The sequence below is a fragment of the Alligator sinensis genome, unplaced genomic scaffold (genome assembly GCF_000455745.1).
Source record: "Alligator sinensis unplaced genomic scaffold, ASM45574v1 scaffold480_1, whole genome shotgun sequence".
Taxonomy (NCBI): Eukaryota; Metazoa; Chordata; order Crocodylia; family Alligatoridae; genus Alligator; species Alligator sinensis.
In genome coordinates, this window is record NW_005842462.1 from 852596 (window position 1) to 875324 (window position 22729).

Genomic DNA, 22729 nt, shown 5'->3' on the forward strand with positions numbered 1-22729 from the left:
GTAGTTTTAAAGATTGTTTACTTACACCGAGATGGCAGTGGTGTAGGCTGGAAAACTTGCTTGAGTTGCGGTTACAGACAGACAACACAGACGGTCTCGTGGAGGTTGCTAGGCTCCACGGAACAGAGCTCTGGATGCTCTGGGTGAACGAGCCACCAAAATCAGAAATCGTAGATACGTCTTATAAAAGTTGCGTTCGAAGACGGGAAGAGGTGGGCGATGGATCAGGTCGCCACGCTCCTCTGAATCTCACACAGGGTTTCTATTACCCTGCCGTGTATCCAGAGTCCCCACGAGATGGATGTGGAGTCCTCTTCGGCTTGGGTGGAAACTGCTCAAGCCTTTTATACGGCTAACAGGCCAATCGTTAGCCGCCACGTGGGAATAATTTAAAACTAGCCAATAGCAGGGAACGAATTTGCATACCGGTGGCGGGAACTCTTTTGCACCGTGCATTCCTCTCGCAACATGAGCAATGCACCCTGCAAAAGAAGCTGCAAAAAAGGCGGGAAACTCGTCCCTGCACCAGGGTTTTCCTCGGCAACAGGAAACTCTCCCATGCAATGAAGCTGCAACTTGGCGGGGATAATTCTGGTGCCGAAGCACACCCAAAATCATGCCTTTGGGTCATGACACACCCGTGTACATCTACATGGTATTATTAATTTTTTTTAAATATGCTTTATTTATTCCCCCAAATTAAAAATATATATATCCTTCTATAAGAGAATTTAAGATACTGGACATGCATGGGAATGTCTGCTGGTTAACTGCAATATATTAGTAAATATGCTGCTTCTTTGGAACATATTTATTGAACACCAAGGAAATAAATGGTGTTTAACCAGGTGTTAAAAAAAGATGTGAAATATGGAGCTCCAGTCTTCATGCAGAATTCACCAAATAAAGATTAAAAGAGGCGATAAAAGTTAAATGTAGCGCATATTATTTTTGTTCTTGCACTTTATTCAGTAGAATACTTTGTAGCTCTTCAGTCACTGCAGACTTTTTCTTTTTTTAATGGCCTCTTCTCTTAAATCAGGGGAGGCACTTTATAAGAATGATAAATAACACTTTTACAATTACCATCTCATTTACCCACTATCTACTGATGGTGTGGAATCTCCCAGCAAAACATGTAAAATCTGTTCTTTACCTTTTTATTATTTAAATGAACCCTACCATTTACCTTAGCCTTCAAAATGGAAACTATCACCAAACCTGTCTTTAGCAGCATTCTCCAGTGGTCAGCACCTCCACTCTCCAGTGCTCAGCACCCATTCTCCCCACCCTACTCTCTGGTGCTCAACAGCACCTCTACCTAGGGCACCAAAATTGCTAGTTTTACATATGTTAATGAAAGCAAAAATCTACTTGGCACAGTACCACCGTTATTACAGAAACAGCCAAAAAGTGCTAGGCGCTGTAGGGACATATAGGATGACATGGTCCCAACCTCAAACAGCTTGCAATCTCTGGAAGCAAACAGACCAACAAGACAAAGTTCAGAAAAAGGGCAAGGGCTCTTCCATTTTCCTACAAATCTATCCATCTAGGACACTTTGGCCTTTTTGATATTATTAGCATTAATACTGATTAATAAATATCTTCCTTCAAGAATTTGCTGGTGCATTTCCGTGGCAGTCAGACTGAAGAGGTCTGTCCTTTTCAGACTGTAATTCAGCTTGTACAGATTAATTACTCTGTGTGGGGGAAAAAAAACCCCATTCAATTCTAATGTGTCTCTGTTCTCTTTACAATCACTCAATTCCCAAGCAAGCATGCACACAAGCTGCCCCATGGCAGAGCTTGTACCAATGCTAAAAGGCTAAAGAGGGATCGGAATTCAATCTACTTATCTAAATGAGAGGTCAATGCGACATTGGACCACAGAGTAGTGAGTTCTAAGAAGTAGTTCTAAAATATTTATCACAAACCCTGTGCAGCAAGTAATTATGTTTATCCTACAACACAAGAAATGTAAAAACAAGCTGTATTTTCTCAGATACCTTCAATTCCCTTTTTCTCACAGCAAAGCACATATGAATGAAATATGCATCCTTTTCTAAAATCTTAAATAATCCTATTAACTCTTTACTAACCCATTCTGGGGTGTCAGGAGTAGTAAGGGACAGGATTGACAATGTATAACTAGAATGAGGAGAGCAGGGCACCAGCTGCTACTGAGGAGGCATAGACAGCATCCTCCAGGGTTCAGCACCTTCATTCTCCAATGCTCACTGCCCATCCTCCCCACACTGCTCTCCAGTGCTCAACAGCACCTCTACCTAAGACACCAAAATTGCTAGTTTCACATATCTTAATGACACACTTAAAATCTTGAAGCAATTAACTAATCTCTGATTTTTAGAAAAGAGAATAGTTTTCAAATCCTCAAATCAGACATTAAAGAGAAGGCAGAGGATGAAATCACAGAGTTACAGACCAACATCTAGCTTTCTTGGATAGTGATATGCTGTGAGTATATTTGTCAGTTCCATAACCCAAGAGATGAGATGCATCAAGGAGACTGGGTTCTGACTACATCACATAATTGAAACATGCACCTAACATCTAGCAATCTTTCAGCACCTGTTTTTGGTTGGAAAAATTCCCCTTAGCAATAAGGTGGTCTTGATTAAGAACAGCAGTTCTATATCAATGTAACTAACTTTTCTGGATCTTTATGTTCCAAATTTTCCACCACAATGTAAAACACCCAAGCTGATTATACTAGGAGTGTCAAACTCATCTGGCCCCACAGTCTAGACCCGAACCAGTCATACATGCTGCTTGCAGCAGGTATACCAGCTCCAGCCTCACATGCTATATGCGGTATGCATTGGTCCCTGCACATGGCACACAGAGCCAGTCCAGAATAGGAACCACATGCATCACACATCCCAAACCAGGCCCACACACTGCATGCAGCATCCGCTAGTTCTAGCCCAGAGCAGCACACAGTGCACAGGGCCGGTTTGGGTGCCTGCTGCATGCAGTGCCTGTGCCAGACCGGCCCTGTGCACTGGATCTAGCATGCATGGCCCATCTGTGGGCCCAGTCTGGATTATCCCCAGATCAAGCATGTAGGGCCAGTCCAGCCCTGCAGCACATGTCCCAGCCCGACCCTGTAATGTGTGCAAACCACACAAGATAAGCTCTTCATACTGTGTTGCACGCAAGCACCGGCACTTGGGCCAGTGCATGCTGCATGTAGCAGGCAGCACAGTTTGCTGGATGATATGGCTCCATTGGCAGGATCCAACTCATGGGCCACATCTTTCACATCCCTGCACTATACTATTTGAGGAATTGTTTGTTGATCTAAACACCAGGAAGAAGAACCAGGAAGTCTAGAACCAGGAAGAAGAACCAGGAAGTCTAGAAATCCAAGCTCCAACACTGATTCCACTGATTCCACATACAGCATTTAGCAAGTTATTTAAATAAACACACTCATCTCAGTCTCTTCCAACTATCATACTTGCCTACTGCACAGTGATCTTGCAGGGTTTGGTTAGTTGATGTTTGTGTAATACTTTGAAGGTAAAACCATCCTAAATATTAATCAAGGCATCCAGGAATATGATGAATCTACCCAAAAATCATTTCCCTTATACCATGATGTAAATAATATACCGTACTTCATCCTTGATGAAAAGGAAATTGAAGCTGTTGATTCAAACATTAATATCATAGTTTATTAAACCTCTAATCTTTTTTCCTATTTCAAGGGCTCACCTTCCAGTCATTTAGATAGTTTTTGTAGAGAACTGGGAGATATTCCAAAACAGATTGTTCATTTCCATTCTAAATTGGAGAGAGAAATCTCTATACATTCACTGACCAGCAGACACACCCCTTTCCAGGTTCTTTGCCCATAACTTCAGATTATTCAGGAAATGGAAGGAGATTGTGTATCCATTATTTGGTCATGCTTCCTATATTGCCTTCTATTACAATGCATTCTTGACTTCCACTAGATAAGTTGTAGTCTCAACATTAAACACTGGTGAGCAAAAATAGTTCAATATCCAATTATCAGACTGGTCCTGCTATTTTGAGGATGCATTCTGCACCACATTTTGTATTTATTTTTCATTAGTTTCCTTTTCTTGGGTGTGGAACTTCCAAGTACCATTTTTTAGCACCACATGTATCCTTGTCACCTTTGGCTTCCATTGTTCCAATCACGTAAGGGGCATTTTACAATCTGTTTCTGTCTCCTACTTTTGTTACTTCTCCATTTCTGATGGAAAATCTGTTAACGGTTGAATGTGTTTAAGAGATTCTCAACAAAAAAAATGCATAACAGTACCCATAGGTGCCCAAAAGGGGTGCTTTCCATAGGAGTTACTTCAGCTGGACAAAAACAGAATCTTTTTGAAAACTTTATGACAAAATCTTCAGTTAACCTATATCTAGTCTGCATCTCTGTTTGATGATTGAAATGTGTTTCATCATGGTAATGGAAGTGGAACCTAGAAATGGATCACTTAGAAATACTCCATAAGTTATCATTATCCAAATGTTCTGAGATAGAACCACTTTCCCAGTATCACTTTTTCTAGTCCCTTTTTGGGGACCCATGCTGCATCCTACATTTAAAAGTGATAATACAAATAGATTGTACTGACATTAGAGGATAATCATTTAGGTAACTTAAGATGTTAAGTGGTGTTGCAACAGTATATTAATGAATGTGACATTTAACTAACATATAAGTTCAGTAAGTTTCTCTCCTCAGTACCTGTTAACACAAGTGAAGACTCAGAACTTTATCAGTGAAGTCAATAATAAGTTCTCCCAAACATTGCTTTCCTCTCTGCTAACCTTAACTTAGTCGGCTTGTGCCTCCTGTAATGGGTTATGTGGAGATGGATAACTCTTGCAAAAGCCTGTCTTCCTTCTCACCTGAAATTCAAAATACTGAAGTTACAGAACTTTTAAAAATAAAATAAAATCACAAAATAAAAAGGAAGGAGGGTCTTTCTTTTCAGCTCCTTTGAAAGAAGAATTCAATTCAAGATATGCTTTTGCTGATGCTTCCAAATGGTGATTATATTGAACATGAAAGTATTTAGATCCTGATTTTAAAATTCATGCAAGTATATGCCTAATTTATATTTATTTAGCCATATTCACACAGTAATTCCTAATTTTGCATGGTCTTTTATAATTGCTTACATGTATTAACCATGACATTTTCAAAACAACACTCTTACTATCTTTCCACTAAAGATGATTTAAGTCAATACTTTCAAACAACTCTGGCAGAGCTATCCCCTAACTCTTTTCTAAGCTATAAAACCACTGACACAGAAGAAAATAAAGTTTACATCTATCAGTAGACATCTTGTTCTTGGAGGTAGTTTATGTAGGTAAAAAATCATCAGTTGTAATCACTCCACAGAAAAGATTACAGCTGTATAGTGAAAAACTAAACTGTTTCATTGTTTAGAGACAAGAATTATATCCAGAGGCACATTCTATAAGGAACTGCTTTTTTTTGGTTTAATTAAATAGATTACTCACATGTTCAAAAGATATTCCTTTGTTTTCTACCAAACTGAAGAAAACAGCAAACCTGGAGGGCAGCCTTCAGAAATTATGATGGAAAAGGAACTACATGTGGCTGGTAAGAGCAGTGGAACTAATTGTAACTGATCATCCCTAAATGGAATCTGGAGGTAGAAAGAGCCCTTTCCTCAAGGGCTGAAGAATATAGGTTATGAATGAACCTTCAAAATAGGAACACATTTCTTTTAAAACAAAATTATTACCGTGACATGTAAAGACTGAAAGGAGTCCTGCAGTGAAAGGTGTCTTACAGAATTCTGTTACACTACTCAGTATTTTGGAAAGACATGTACTGTAAGGTGGATAGAAAGCTGGCTGGCTTGTCAGGCTCAATGGGTAATGATCAATGGCTTGACGTCTTGTTGGCAGCCAGCATCAAGTGGAGTGCTCCAGGGGTTAGTCCTGTGGCCAGTTTTGTTCAATATCTTCATTAACGATCTGGAAGATGGGATGGAGTGCACCCTCAGCAAGTTCATGGATGACACCAAACTGGGGGGTATAGTAGATATGCTGGAGGGTAGGGCTACGATTCAGAAAAACCTAAACAAGTTGGAGGATTGGGCCAAAAGAAATCTTTTGAAGTTCAACAAGGACAAGTTCAAAGTCCTGCACTTCGGATGGAGCAATCCCACACACTGCTACAGGCTTGGGACCAACTGGCAAAGCAGCAGCTCTGCAGAAAAGGACCTGGGGATTATAGTGGACAATAAGATGAATATGAGTCAACAGTGTGCCCTTGTTGCCAAGAAGGCTAATAGCATACTGGACTGCATTAGTAGAAGCATTGCATCAGATCAATGGAAGTAATTATCCCCCTCTATTCAGCACTGATGAGGCTACACCTGGAATACTGTATCCAGTTTTGGGGCCCCACTACAAAAAGGATGTGGTCAAATTGGAGAAAATCCAGCAAAGGGCAACAAAAATGGTTTGGGGGCTGGGACACATGATTTGTGCGGAGAGGTTGAGGGAAGTAGGCTTATTTAGTCTGAAGAAGATAAGGCTGAGGGGAAATTTGATAGAAGCCTTTAACTACCTGAAGGGTGATTTCAAAGAGAATGCACCTAGACCGGGGTGGGCAATTATTTGGGTCCAAGGGCCACATTGAGAGTTTTCATGAACTGTCGTGGGCTGTATCAGCAACTCTCCACCCCCATAACAAGTCACTAAAACTCCCTATGGGGCTTTGGGTGGGCAGGAAGCAGTGTTTGGGAGCAGGACAGATGTGATCTACTCCCTGCATGCGCTGCCTTGTGCAGGAGGCTAAATGGGGATGTGTGGAGGGGGCATGTGCCCCTTTGTTGGGGGGCTGCCTGGGAGCCAGCCAGAGGTGAGGGGAGAGAGGAGCTCGCCCAGTCCATGGCTGCCCCTGTGGTGCTCCACATGGGGCTGAGCCCTGCTGAGACAGTCCATGCTGTGGTCCTGCTCACATCCACTGGCCCCATCCCTGAACCTGCCCAGAGCACAGTTTCTGGTGGGGCTGTTCCCAGTGTGGCTGCAGTTAACTGAGCTCACTTTGTCACCAGAAGGTGAGGGGAGCTGAGCAGCACCTAGCTGGCTGCAGCTGCACTGGGAACTATCCAACTGGAAGCTGCACATGCTGGCCAGGACCCAAACCAGAGGGACTGTTCTGCTCCCCTCACCTCTATCTGCAACTGCTGCTTCTGCTCCTATGCCTGGTACACCACTCCAGGCAGGCAGGCAGGTGGTGGGGAGGCTTCAGCTGTGCAGCTCCTGTCCAGAGCATGGGACTCCAGCTACAGCTCCCAGCTGCCTTCCACCCACTCCACCCACCCACAGGGGCTGCTCATCATGCTGGGCAGGCAGAGGAGGTAGGAAGCAGCCAGGAACTAGAGCCAGAGCTGTGCACACTGGGCAGAAGCTGCCTGGCTGGGGTTTCCTCCTGACCCACCCGGAGCAACGTGGCAGGAGCAAAAGCAGGAGCAGAGGCAGCAGCTGCAAGTGAGGGGAATAGGACAGAACAGCTCTGCTAGCCCAGGCCCTGGCCAGTGCATGCAGCTTTCAGTGGGGCAGTTCCCAGTGCAGCTGCAGCCATCCAGGTGCTGCTCTGCTCCCCTTGCCTCCAGCAGTGACTCTTCCTCTGGTTCCTGCCCCTGCTGCACCACTCCAGGTGGGCAAGTGCAGGGGGAAGCTTCAGCCCAGCAGCTCCCATTGGAGGTCAGGGGAGCAGAGCAACATCCAGCCGGCTGCACCCACACTAGGAACAGCCCTGCCAGAAGCTGCACTGGGGCCGGGCCAGTGGGTGCTGGCAGGAATGTGGCATGGGCTGCCCCTGCAGAAGTGGATGGGTCTCAGCCCCATGTGGAGCACCACGGGGGCAGCCACAGGCCATTGGTGGGCTACATCTGGCCCGCAGGCCATATTTTACTCACCCCTGAACTAGACTGTTCTCAGTGGTGGCAGATGACAAATTGAGATCATTGCTCCTTGTTTTGTCATCTGCCACATCCATGGGAAGTTTAGGTTGGATATTAGGAAAAACATTCCCGCTAGGAGGGTGGTGAAGCAGGGGAACAGGTTACTTAGAGAGGTGGCAGAATCTCCATCCTTGGAGATTTTTAAGGCCTGGCTCAACAGAGCCCTGACTGGAATGATCTTGTTGGGGATGGGTCCTGCTTTGAGCAGGGAGTTGGACTAGATCAGTGTTTCTCAACCTGTGGGTCACAACCCAAAAGTGGGTCGCAAGAATATATCAAAAGGGTCATGAACAAACTTTAAAAATGGATTCTCCTCTAAAGGAAAAAAGCGTGAAAAACCATGGCTTTTCCCTTACAGGCTGGCAGTGTTCCAGCCTCTAAGGGGCTGTTTGGGGCCCTCCTATGCCCTATACACTACCCCCCGCCATGCTCCACACACAAGGGGGCTGGAGTCTGAGGGTAGCAGGTTGGAAGTGAGGGGCACTAGGTTGGTAATGACCATTGATGCTTACAAATGGGTCCTGGTACAAAAAATGTTGAGAACCACTAGACTAGATAACCTCCTGAGGTCCCTTCCACCCCTAATTTTTTATGATTCTATACTATTATTATATTATACTATTTATTAGGTCCCTCCCGACCCTAAAACTATGAAACTATGAAACTATTGGTGAACACTGTTGTGGAGTACTGCAGTTGTCTCATTAGGGAGCAGAATTAGAATCAGGCTGACCAGAAAATGAAAATTTAATCAACTTAGAATTTTTCTGGAAGGAATAAGGTGTGATCTATGCAGGGGAATCTGGACCATACAGAATACAATAGGGTAAATGAGATGGGTCACCAGGGCAATATCCCCAGATTCTGACTTGCAGGGAGGAGGGTGACAGAATAGAAAAATAGTAGTTGCTGCCATAGCCATGCAGATGCACCAGAGGCACTGGCAGCCAGATGTTGCCACTGCCATCAGGTGTTACTGTTGCCCCAGGTGCCCAGCTGCCCCAGTATGTCTCTGAGACCCCCCATATACCCGTTACAGGTATCATGCAATTAACTAGTTAATTGCACAATTACCTTAAGACCAGTACAATGTGCAAAGTACCTATCATGAGAGGAAAAGTTCCAACCAGCTATAAAGTTAGACGTCAAAAATGTGCACTAACTTCATAGCAGCTGGTTGCTATCAAGCTTTAATTTGCACATGTAGCAGGGTCTCCCCTGTGGCTGTGAGCCGCATTAGCTGACAGGGTTCCCAGCTGCAGCGGTGCACTGTGCCCAGAGCAAAACTCCCTGAGGCCTGAGGATCATAGCCGCCGTGACCCCCAAAGCTCAGGTGTACATGTAGCCCTCATCCCACAGAGTGCTATCAGTCCTGGCTGCACCTCATGCATAGCTGGGACCAAGAGTCGTTGCAACCGATGGGGCTCCTGGTCCCAGCTGCACCTCATGCACAGCTGGGCCCATGAGCCCCATCAGTTGCAAGGCTCTCAGTTTGGGCTGTGCATGGCCCCTGCAGCTACAAGCCCCCTCAGCAAAAGGGACTTCCAGCCATGGGAGCTTGCTTCTTGCCAGTCAAGGATTGGGTTCCTCCTACACTGGCAATAAGGCATGATTGGATCCAATGCACAATTCCCCAATTGTGCCTCCTGCTATGCACTTACACAGTTAGGTCTGGAGCTCTTCCTTGCAGGTTTCTCCCTTGCTGAGGATACAATCTTCCTGGTGGCAGTAGAAGCGAGCCTCTCTTGACCTAACCAGGCACGAACAAGAAGAAGCTAAATCAAGGCTTTGTGAATAGGACAAGATCAAACTGGAATTACACAGACGAAAAAAAAAAAGAGTTGAAACAGAATATAAAATACATTATTTCTGGGGTTAAATAGGATACCCAGGTCTGGGCCACTCGCCTGAACACTGCATGGTGACCTATCATTTGAATTTGGGCAGTTACAAGAAATCTAATTAAATTATACTGTGACTCAAGTACCAATTTCCAAACAATAGACTATATTGGAAAATATTTGTGGTAAATTATTTCTATGACCCTGAGAGTATTTATACATTAAAATACTTTATTGGTTTTTAGCCCTTTAAAGGCTTTTTTTTCCTTAAGCCCTTCAGGTGATGCTCTTAGAAAGGTTTCAGAAAACTTTACTTTGTGTCAAAGTTGGAAGCATTGGCAATGTGGTGTAGGGACTGCACGTGGGTGCACTTGTACCCCCTGTGCTTGGCGGTGCACCCCCTGAAAAATGCACCTCCAACACTGCCGGTGATGCCTGGGGGTGGTTGCCACTCGCCACCCGCCCCGTCGCTGTCGACATTGCCAATGGCATCTGCAGGTGGGCCCCAATCACCACTGGCCACAGCCAACACTGCCGGCTCCACTCGCCACCACCCCCAGTCAGCACTCGCCACTCTGCCCCCCAGCCTCCAACACCGCTGCAGCTGCCTGTGGGAGCTCCCCACTCACTGCTGCCACGCCTCCACCGCCGCTGCTGCCTGCGGGCACTTGCCGTGCCCCCCCAGCCTCTGGGGGCATGTGGCATTCATGGTTCAAAGTTACAAACAAAATCACCCATGACAAAAATAGTGCCAAATATCTTAGCATACATATTATTTAAGTATGGCCCCAAACTAACTTAAATTTAAAATTGGCTCAGGTTTGCTATTGTTTGTGTTAAATTTCAGTTTGGGTCTTACTCTTGCATTCTGTATTTGAGGGATGAATGTAGCTTCTGCCTTTCTTTGCAATGCCCTAGTTTATTGGGACATATTACATTTTATAAATATTAAAAAGTTATTTTTAATCGAGGTTTCCAGAATCATAAAGACATTGAACACCAAAGTATTGAGATGTATTATTATTCCTTTTGTTACATGCCATTTCAATTAGTACTATCTTTTGAAGAGCCCATTTCTGGTGCCAGAAACAAGATTGTTATGCAGTCCCTTGAAGGCTATTTGGCTTGGAAAGTTAGCTCAACAATCAGGGTGACTGGAAAAGTTTCACATGGAAAAGATAGCCTAGTATAAGAATGTTAGTAGGACTGAATTAGCAGCATGTGCTTCAGTGTGTTCTTACACATTCCTAAATCAGGGCCTTAATGCAAAACTTTACCAAACAGAAAACAGGTTTTTCAAAATTATTAGGAGGATATTTGGTTTGGTTTTCTGAGTTGTAAAGCTTAGGTAAGGTAATAAAGTACAAGGCTCACCTGAATTAGTCTCCGTCTTACACAAAAAAAATGTAAAAAATGTAAAACCATTGTGAAATATCTATTGTAAACTAAATATTTTGAACTCCTGACTATTTTTTATTCTTAGTATTTACAAGAGACGCTATTTGTTAAAGGCACATCAATGCCTGGTTCTCAGGACAGTCAAGTTATCCACTAAAGTTCATATAGGTACCATGTACTATTTCCATATTATTATTACACACAAAACATTTAGTGACTTTTCTCACATGACTCCACATTATAATACTGGATTTTATTATACTTAAAAAAAAAATGATATCAGGAGGATTACCTGGATAAATTAGAATAGGAAAAAAATGAATTCTTACTTAAAGTGGGGAAAAGAGTCTGGTTATTCACAGTCCTTCCATTCAGTATTATGCTAAATGTATAAAGAAATAAAATGCCCTATGTATTAAAGCAAAACTAAATGATGAACATTTACCCGTAATAAATTATATACATTCATTAAGTTGCTAGATTTAATAGGACTTGATTTAAAAAGTATTCTAGCAGAAAACAAACTATGACACATTGTGTAAGATTTGTATAGTATTTCCAGCAAAATCACCCGTCCCCAGTTCAGTTACAGATTGGCTATATGAAAAGCACTATTGTCCATGCTAGAAAACCTTGTTAGGATCCACCAGAACACTGCTTTCCCATGTGAAAGGTGACAGAGCAAACAACACCTGACAGGTACATAGTCACATCACTTAATGAGCTCCTAAAGGGTGCTCAGATACTTTGGTGATGAACATGGTGTAAAACCCTACCCTTTATAATAGAACACATTTTGAATTAAGGGGTATATGATTGAGCTTGCAGATACAGTGAGTAGCTAGTAATTAAAACTTAAGTGTTTTTGGAAAGGAAGGCACACAGCCAGCTGATTAGAACTCTGCCCATTCCTGCCTGGTCTTAGATGATTAAGCGTGGGTAATGTGTCCAGTGTCAAGAGGTAAAGAGGATAGCCACACTTCTTTAATGGATCCTGGCCTTATTTTAAACAGGAGAAAGGGAATGGGTCAGGCTGCTTTTGGCCAGTTATTTTGTTGTAAGAGTGGACTGCATGGTTCAATTATATGCCAGAATGCATGCTTTTAAAGTTGCTTTTTCCCCAAGAAATGGCCATTGTCTGTCTCTGTGTAGGTTAACTATTGCATTGATAAATACCCAACCTACTGAAGCTCAACATTTCTCACAACAAGCAGTTGGGGCCTATCATCAACTGAAGATGTATCCTATTACGTATAATGTATCAGGTTAGGGTATTGCATAAAAGCAGTTGCTCTGTATTTATCTGTAGGTTTCAGTTCTAGATACTTTCTATTACCAGTTTAAGATTTAAGGCAATTTTGGTTTTTTTAATGTAAACAAATGATCAAAATCTGCTGAAAATATTTCACTCCAGAATATGCTTTTATGTATGTTAGGAAAATAGCTAATATTTGTTTACTATTTCTGTTCATTCGTCCTCGTGCCCCTCCACCCCTTATTTTGTGTAATGGGTTTTCAAAATGAGGAACTAATGTACTGTACGTCTCATTACAAGATTAGGCAATATTAAAGCTGTGCCAACAACAAGCTATTGGATATTACTGTTGCTCCTTAGGAGCATGATTTACTTGCCGGCATTTCTGGGAAAAGTTCTTTGCGAACATCGGTGAAGTATTGTCTGGAAAAATGTTGTTTTGTTGTTGGATTTTTTTTTTTTTCAGTAATGGTGAACTTGATTGACTACCTCCTTTTTTACTGTGCACAATTTCAGTAAACCCCTCTTTAAAAATACACAGACAACTGGATTTGAACTCTGCAGTTAATAATAATGGGTATTACAAAGGTTTGCAATATGAATGTTGTAGGTCTAGTCTGCTCATTGAGATACTCAGAAATATCTATTTCACTGTAAATTTACTATCTACCTTAAACCAAATTAATGTTCAAAACCAGACATGCCCTAAGATATGGCAAAGAAGTCTGGAGCATGCAGGGCTGGACAGGGAAGGGTTGTGGCAAAGTAGATGCTACCTGAATGAGGTGCATCAGATCACCCTAATGCAGGGCGGAGAGCCCACTCCTCCTGCAGCTGCTTCCCAGTCTGGCTTGGCCTGAGGCGCACACAGGCAATTTCACTTGGCAGCAACAGCAGTATGCTGGTGGGGACCCACTGAGCTAAGCAGAGGCAACACAACAATTGTTCGCAACCAGGGTGCCACTAAATTCAGAAAAGTTATAGAGGGGTGCCTTGAATCAAAAAATCTTGAGAACCACTGCAAGAAGGGTGGAAGCATTGGTGGAAATCTACTACTTGGGAAGGCAAACTAGAATGAAGAGATCCCTAGATTGGCAAAAGACAATAAGCACTGGGATGATAATTAGAAACGTTATGTTAGGATGCTAAATACCTCTTGAAGAATTTGTGTTAACTAATTCAAAACAGGAAAATAGCCTGAAAGGTTATAATCTAAGTTACTGAAACTCCTAAAAAAGGGGAGACCAAGGATAGGCATCTGTACAGCAGCAGCCATTTGCAGTGGGACACCCTGTGAAAGGCTCGAATCTATTACGGTAATAATTACGTATGTGCTCCGTATTCCACCCTGATTTCTCTCACCATTGAAGTAAACAGTACTACTTACACTAGAAAGTCTGTCCTAACCACAGAGTTAATATGCATTATTTACACTTGAATTAATCTCACTCCAGTTGCCCTCACTTACGTAAGAATGGCTACACTGTAAAAAGAGTAATTGTGCTAACATACCTCACCAGCTGAAAGCTGTCATAGTCTGACCCCAGTGAGGGCCAGCTGACTCATGTTAAAGCACCACCCACACGAATCAAAGGATTTTGGGGTGTGGATAGGGCTAAGCTAGGGGCAACTCTTGAGTCATAACTCAACTCTGCAGTGAAGACAAGTCCATGAAAAAGCTCAATACATGTGTTATTGGCTTTTGTTTTATACTTGAAAGTTATTTTGGAATAAGGTAGGATGTGAATTCAAAGCATGCTAACTATCCAAGTCAATATCATCATGTTGACCAGCTGTAATTTTTTGCAAGATCATGGATTGTTCTCTCTATCGTGTTGAATAGGGAGACAGATAAAATAAATGAATAAGTACCTCAGCTATGGTTCTAAAACGCACATTTTTTTTAAATATATGGACATAGAAAGGATGCTTTAAAATGCACCATATTAATAAGATACAATCTGTATATGTTTCTGAAGCCATATAGACAATATAATGGAAAAATAAAACACCAAGTACTTTTTCCTCTGAAGCAAACAAATTATATTCAAGCTCTTGTTTCGTTCTTCCCATTTTATTGAAAATGCTACCTTGTACCAGAGATGACTCTAAACGTTGCAGAAAAGAATATTTTATATAGATTTAAAGAAAATGAGTAAAGGATTTAGGGGGAAGGCTGCAGGGGTTGTAATCAGAATCACATGTAGGATAACCAGTTATCCCTGTATTTAAGCCAGAATTTCATTTTTGCAGATGCACCTTTTTAAAGTTTTACTGGTATGGGAAGGTTTGTTGTATGTGAGGGTGGGGTGGGAGGGGGGTGGCTTTTTTTTTTAACTTCTGGTAATTGCTTTAAAAGAACAAAGCTCTTTGTTTAAGGGGAGCTCAGGGAGATCATAATTGCTATAAGGTATGAGACCGTTTCCAAGTATTTCTGAATTGCATCTCATTTTACATTAAATATTTAATGTCTAGTGTTTGGCCAAACTGTAGCGATTCCCTGTGGAGCATGGGTGATGACATCAGGAAAAGAATGAAGACCTGTCTGTTCAGCTTTCTATAAGATTCTTTCTGTAAAACCACAGCTACTACAAAAGGTGGCTAATTTAAGTTAAAAAAAAAAATCCAGGAATATACAATCATGCTTTCTATGAAAAATACCTACTAGCAATTAATTCCACATCTTTGAAGATTTAAAGATTCGTAATATTCTATTAAGCAATTACAGTTTCGGGTTTTCATAAATGTCAAATTTCTTTAATTTTTTTTTAATTAATTTAACTTGATTCATTCTTGTCAAATGATTCCTAAAACCTTTCATTTCCCCTACTTCCACATTCAATCCCTCATAGATTTTAATAAAAGAGCTTTTTGCACTTTTAATTCTGACTTCTCAAGGATGGTGCCAACATTGATATTATCTGGTGGTATCCAACAGCAAGATTATAACCCAGTAGACCAGAAGGGAAATGTCTCAAGGCTACTATTGACTAGTAAAATCCTGCTATGTCAGCTGAACAGCACTTGTTCCTCACTCAGATATTCTCCCTCCAGATGTTGTCTTTGCCTAAGAGATCCACAAATCCCCAGTGGGCTGACTACTTATTTTTCATTGTTTTAAAATAGAATTACATGATGGGAATAAGCTCTGTTAAGTCCTAATAAAAACAAACGTATACTTCTTCCTAGACAAGGATGTGCTACTATGTGGGTGCAACAGATCAAAGCACATCTGCTAAACATTATTAAACCACCCAATCTGAACTCTAAATATTGCTGTCATTTATCACAGACCCTCTGCTCAATCTCTTTTTGTCTCTGTAACCATACACTGCTACTATTGTGACATACAGCCATGGTCATTAGGGCTGTGCAAAGCTTTGGTCCCTGATTCAATTCGGCAGAGATTTGTCCCAATTCGGTGGCTGAATCTCCAAATCTGAATGAATCAGAGGACGCTTTAATCTCTCCAAATTGTATCAAAGCCCTTTGAATCGATTCTGAGAGATTCAGAAAGATTTGGCGATTCGGACATAGACACAGCTTTAAACGATTTTTCTACCTACCTCTAGGTAGTAGGTGGCTCGTGAATGCTGCAATGCTGGGGCGCATGGAGTGTCCCACAGGAGTGTGTGGGGGGGTCCACAGTGTGCTTGGCAGCAGACCCAGAAATAGACCAGAAGCACTTCTGGTCACTTCCGGGTCTGCCAGAGAGAGCGCGGAAGGGTCCCCCCACGCCCTCCCAGCTCAGTGACTGGTGCCTTCTGGGTCTGGGGGGGTCACCTGGAGTCCCCCCGCAGCTGACCGCTGAGCCGCGAGGGTGTGGGGGGGCCCCCCCACATGCTCCCTGGAGGACCCAGAAGTGGACTGCCAAGCACATGGGCCCCACCCACCTCCACCCCCCACACTCCTGTGGGACACTTCATCCGCCTCAGCATCGCAACGTTCATGAGCCGCACCTGGTACCTCGAGGTATGTAGAAAAAAACATTTAAAGCTGTGTCTATGGCCGAAGCACTGATTCTCTGAATCAGCATCAAATCTTCATATTCGGATTCAGCTGAATCAAATCGGGGACAGTGATCTAAAACAATTAATCGAATCGCTGTCCCTGATTCGGGCCGAATCTGTATCCAAATTAAATAGGGCCCGTTTTGCACACTCCTAATGGTCATTAATCCACAATCACAAAAACCCTAAATTAACTAGAGAGTAAAGATATCATTTCAACAGATAGCATCCTAAGAGTTCTCATGCTATACTGCAGCAATTTCTCAATAAAACATGACCATCAAAACATGTTAAGTTACACTGCCCCTTAAATGGGCTGGTGAAGGATGAGTACTGCAAGTGGGGCAAGCAAAAAAGAATAATTACAGTACTAGAGCTTTATCAAAAATGAACCTGGGAAAGTCACAAGAGTCAGAGCAAATCAATGTTAACTCAGCCATTTTGCACATTGTGCAGCATTTTCTACTTCTGGTTTTTAAATTTTAAAAAATTGTAGTTTTATATATAGTAATTTTTATACCATTAAGTGCATATAGTAAAATATACAGGATGTGTGGTACTGCTGAGTTAGCATTGCTTTATGAAATATAACTCCTATGTTTCTTGCCTGTGTATGATTGTTATGCCATATTCTTAAATGCCATATTAACCTAAGTTTTGCATTTATTTTTAGAAAGGATTTATAAATTCTCTTAGGATAATAAGTATTTATTTACTAAAAATTAGGTTGGTTGTTTAGTACTTGAAGGCTTTCTTGTTTGTACACTAGCTAACAATCTGTACTTTCAAAGTGTCTTTTTTTTCTGCAGTCTTACAATATCAAAAGATCTATGCATATCACCACGGATTTTTTATATTCAATTTTTTAAAAAGGATTGCAGGAAAAGGTATCATCATCCTTGGAAACATTTATTTTGTATGAGAAAGGAAGGCTGAAAGACTCTCCTTTGGAACCCACTCTCAGAAGCTTTCTGTACATATATTTGCATCTTATTAATCTAGTCCAGATTGGGGAGGAAGGAAGACGTCTGTCGATCCTAAAAGTAAATCCTGGGGAACCAATAAACCTTGAGTCTTTCTGAAATATGGTTTCCTCACACAGCAGCCTGCCATGCACAGCAGCCAAGCCACAGACTAGACCCAAAACAAATATTATAAAGATGGTGAATAAAATAAGTATCTTCTAAATTTAGGTTTAAAAGTCCCCAGTGTTAGAGAATTCCTCACTTCAACTGGCAATGAGTCTCAGAAGCAAGTGGCTGCTTCATCCTTTAAGTAATAGTTACCAGCTCAGTGTCTACTGATCAATAAAGCATATGTATAAATGAAGGAAAAGAAAATCCAAAGAGCAAGGAGCAACTCATTTCAGTCAGTGGTAGATCAAAAGATAAGTTCAGCAATTGTTAGGATGATTAACAGGAAGGCAATATGCTGGCTGTATTTCCTGAGATGACCTAATGCTGTGTATGTAAACCTCTGGGAGTAACAAAATAAGCCATATGAAACCATAAGCATGAACCTGGATTTTAATATGACACTGAGAACGGGAAATTTTGGGTAACAATAATTATTTTAAAGAAATTCTGAGACATCTGGGGCATAATGATATTGTTCTAGATAACAAATATCCTTAGTACCCAATTTCAGTGGAACCTGTGGATCCTCAGTACCTATAAGAAGCACAAAGTGTCTCAAATTAGGAACCCAAAAATGCTGCATGTAGGACTAGTAAACATATCTGAAATGGCTTCAGTGCTGGAAACAAGTATTCTTAATGATAACTGTCTATTTTAATGAGCTAAAAGAACAGCAACTAAGACATAAACATTTGAACAAAAACGAATCCAGCTAAGTTTTCAGGGAAAAAAAATATTAGAAAAGTGAAAGAAGTTTTAAAAAAATCTAATAAAAATACAATAAAAGCTAATGTTAAAATAAACCCTCAGAAAAAAGACTATGCCAGTGACAGTGCTACTGCAGAAACTACCTTCTTATTAAAAGTTACTACAGTATGTAACACCACATGCTTTTTCCACTCTTTGAAAGCAGAAATTTGGATAGCAGCTCTGCATTTTGGTAGCTAGATATTCAGAATGATTGTTTTACCATCTTGCTTGAGCTCCAAGTAAGCCAGCAAAATAGCGCAAGGAAGGTGGAATAAAAATTGAAAACAAAACCAAACTGATTAGCTATGAAGCACATTATATATCCCACAAGGGTCATGCTAATTTTGTAAAGTCACAACAATCACTTTAAATTATTTATATAAATCCTTCACTATGAGCCAAGAAACTAGTTCTGGAATCTAAAGCTCAATCCTTTGTGCTTTGTTGTCACCTATAACAAGGTTTGCCAGGAGCAACAAAACAATAGATTCCCTTTCAGCTGAGATCATTATTGTATTAAAAAAAAAATCCATATGAATCGCTTTTTGTCTAACATCATATGTGGAGGCCCATAGTTACTACACTGCACTGAAAATACCACTGCAATCCCAATTCTATTATCATTTCTTGGATAAGAATAATTGTCTGTCAGATGAATCTTGTGCAATTAACTTTACTGAACAAAGTTTAATCACTCCTGATCAGGGCTTGTTTATTTTTTTAAAGGAGACTTGTGGGGAAGAGAAAAAAAACTTTATTATAAAAGTCTAGCCTGGGATATCTTTCTGATAGACTCTGTTCTTGACCGAAAATAAGAGCAGCAATCTTTATGTTCCTGTTGGGACATTTTTTTTTTTTTTTAAATAGAGGGCATGCCTGTGATCACCTACTACTTAAGAAATTATTGGAAAGCAAACCCTTTGTCTAATTTACAAGGTTTTTAACTGTGAACCAAAACTATTAATAACCTATTCCTCATCCTTTCTGCTCCTTAGACTGCTACCACAACTGCAATTCTGATTTATTCATGACTTCCTTTTATTAGAGACATGCCAAATCCGCTGTACTGTCCATCTGGAAAAAGGCCCACTATTCATAGCTACTGTAAGTCTACCCAGATATTACCCAAAATGGATTTACACTGCAAATATCCAAACTGAAGATTTTTTGTTTGGATTCATAAGGAAGGCTTACAAGTAACAAAGGTCTCTTTTTAAAGAAGAGGGACAGTATTTTAAAAACTGATTAATTTCATGTTCAGCTTTTCTCCCATTTAAGTGACTTTTTAAATGATATTTTACATAATTCCATTATCCCAAAGCTGATGTGTCAGGGATATAGAAAAGCTGTTAAGAGAATAATAGTTTTAAAATTAAATAACTGATACTCTTAAATTAACTGCTGCTGTTAACCTTTTCCCTCTCTCCTGCTTCCCAATGAATTCAGCAGCAAAGGAAAGGAGGAGACAGGTGGTAGGGGTGTGCAAAACAGGCCCTATTCGATTTGGATTTGGATTAAGCCTGAATCAGGGACAGTGATTCGATTTGTCGATTCAAATCACTGTCCTTGATCCGATTCAGCCAAATCCAAATATGAAGATTTGATGCTAATTTGGAGAACACAAACACAGCTTTAAACATTTTTTCTACATACATTAAGGTAGTAGGTGCAGCTCGTGATTAGGGCCGTGTGAAACAGTACCGTTCCATTTCGACTTGCGGTTTGATGTTTCGACGGAACAGCATTTCGTTTTGAATTTTGTTTTGATTCAAAACCACTGTTCACGCTGTTTCGACGTTTCGCCCATGGGCTATAATGGGGAAGCTCAAAACAGCCTATAACGTTGTCATTTCTGGTCTGATCTGAAGGAGACTTGCAGAAATGGTAGCCCCTTCTGAGGGCATGAAGCCTGCCAAGTTTCAAGGAGATAGCTGCAGGGGGTTCGGGGAAACTGCACCTCAAAGTTTTAAAAGCAAAACATGTCACATGTATGTGTATAGCCACAGTGGGGTCAAAACTGCAGGCCTGGCTGCTAACCCCTGCTGAGGCCACAAAGCCTGCCAAGTTTCAAGGAAATAGGTGCAAGGGTTTGGGGAAACTACACCTCAAGCTGCAGACAAGCAGACATGGGTGACACTGTGTGTGTGTTAAGGCACAGCAGGGTGAAAGCTGCAGGCATGCTAGCCCAAGCAGATAAGTGCAGGGGGAGTCTGGGTCCTGGGGCCCTGCACCTCTAGCTATTGACAGGTAAAACTCGTGTCATGGGTGCTTGTGGGACTGTGTGTGTGTTAAGGTGCACCCTCACTGGCGCTGGGGCATCTACACAACACGGTACTGTGCCCCAAAGAGGCCTCCTCCTCCCCTACAGCTTCAGCCTAGTCCACCACTTCAAACAGCACTAGGTATAAAATAACTTAGTGAGTGAGCAGCACTAACACAGTCACACCAGCAGCATCTGTGGTAGCCTAGCCAAACTGTCACAAAGCCTTTCTTTCCTCTTAAGTAGGAGCTGCTTCTTCTCCAGCGTGTCTGTTAAGGTGCACCCCCACTGTGTGTGTGTGTGTGTGTGTGTGTGTGTGTGTGTATTTGCATTCGGGTGTGCCCTTCCTGGTGCTGGTGCCTCTGCACAACACAGCAGTGTTGGAGGTTGAAGAAGTGAAGTTCATAGGCCCGGCTCTGAAAAGTTGTTTGTAAATTCAAACAAGCACCTACCCTCATCACCAGAACTGAAGCCAACTTCCTACAGCTCAAAATACAAAACCTGCCAACTATCTTCAGTACCCCCACAAACTGCACACCAGGATCTATCAAAGACAACAAAACCCAACTACCTGTGGGGGCACATTCCTCACCAATAAAACACTCTGCCTCCAGTCTCTCAGGCCTGATCCTGAGAGGGAACAATTTACAAACCACTTTTCACAGCCGGGCCTATGAACTTCACTTTTTCAGCCTCCTAGGTACAGAAACTCATAGACTCAATATAGGCAGTGGAATTCTGACATACTGCAACCTGCCGGACATCTGACTTCCCAGGTACCTCTGCACTTTTGCCTGTGCTGGTACATCCTCCTTCCCCACCTCCCCACCCCAGCCTGTCCCTCACCCCCTGATGCCTCCATTTCCATTTTCACTGATCGGCTTTCTTGCCTGCATTGCATGCCAGGCCAGCCTCTGGCTTCTTTACTATTCCTTCCATCCAGGACCAGGAGATACACCAACTGCAGGTGCTTCCTCAGCCTGACAAAGTGTTTTTCAACACAAAAGCTGGGATCTCAGGCAGCTAAGCTGAGCTCACCTGGAGCCTCACAACTCCACTGCAACCAGCAAGCCTCAGGCCTATCAAAGACGTGACAGGTCTGAGGCTTTTCCCAGCCAGGACTGTGTATGTGTGTGCATTAGCTGGAGGTTATGGTGCCTTCTACCCACCATTCACCAGGGGATCATTGATCCTGGTATTTACAGGATTTTAAAAAATGAAAAAAGGAAATTGGTGTGGACAAAGTGAGGAGAGTGGCATTCAGTCCATCTGCACCAGGAGCTTGAGGAACCCCAGCAGGGGGAGGTTCACCTTCAGGAACACCAGCTGCTCCACCAAACCAGGATCCAAGCAGGTGTGGTAGGGTGTCACTGTTGTCCCCAACGGACAGTGTGAGTTCGTGCCCGGTGCGCTATTGCCAATGAACACACAGGGGTGGAGGATCCAACTTAATCTTTATTGTTTCCAGTCTGCGCAGAGAGGGGTGCTTGGCAATCGTTTGCAAAGCAAGCACCACCGGTTTCTACCTTTGGGTACCTTTTATACATATGTTTGCAAGTGTATCGCGCGGTCAAAGTCAAAAAGCCACTGACATAAGACGTTCTCTACTGAGCATGTCTCTATACCTGTGTTCTAGCCATGTAATTCATTTACATACATATATGTTTCATTAACATACTTTTGCCCTGCCCAGGGGTGTGATTTTTAGCATTATAATGAGACCTTTTTCTGAACTTCTTGCTATCTTACAAGTGTCAGGGAGACATTATCCTGCTGGTGTTAGGGAGGCATTCCAGGAATCCTCCGCATCCCACACGCTGTGCTTTGCAAGCATCTCTTAACACACACATGCCACACCCCTCCCAGCATCAGTAAGTTGCCTTAAGTATTCAGTTAGATATAGTTTGCAAAAGCTAGATATACCATAAAAAAGATTACATAAAAAAGATTACATCAAATCCCCCCTTCGAGGCTATGACCCTATGAAATGGGACCATAGTCCTTGATCATTCCTTTCAGCATCAAGAACCGTTTTGCGTCTTCTCGGTTCTTCTGGATTGG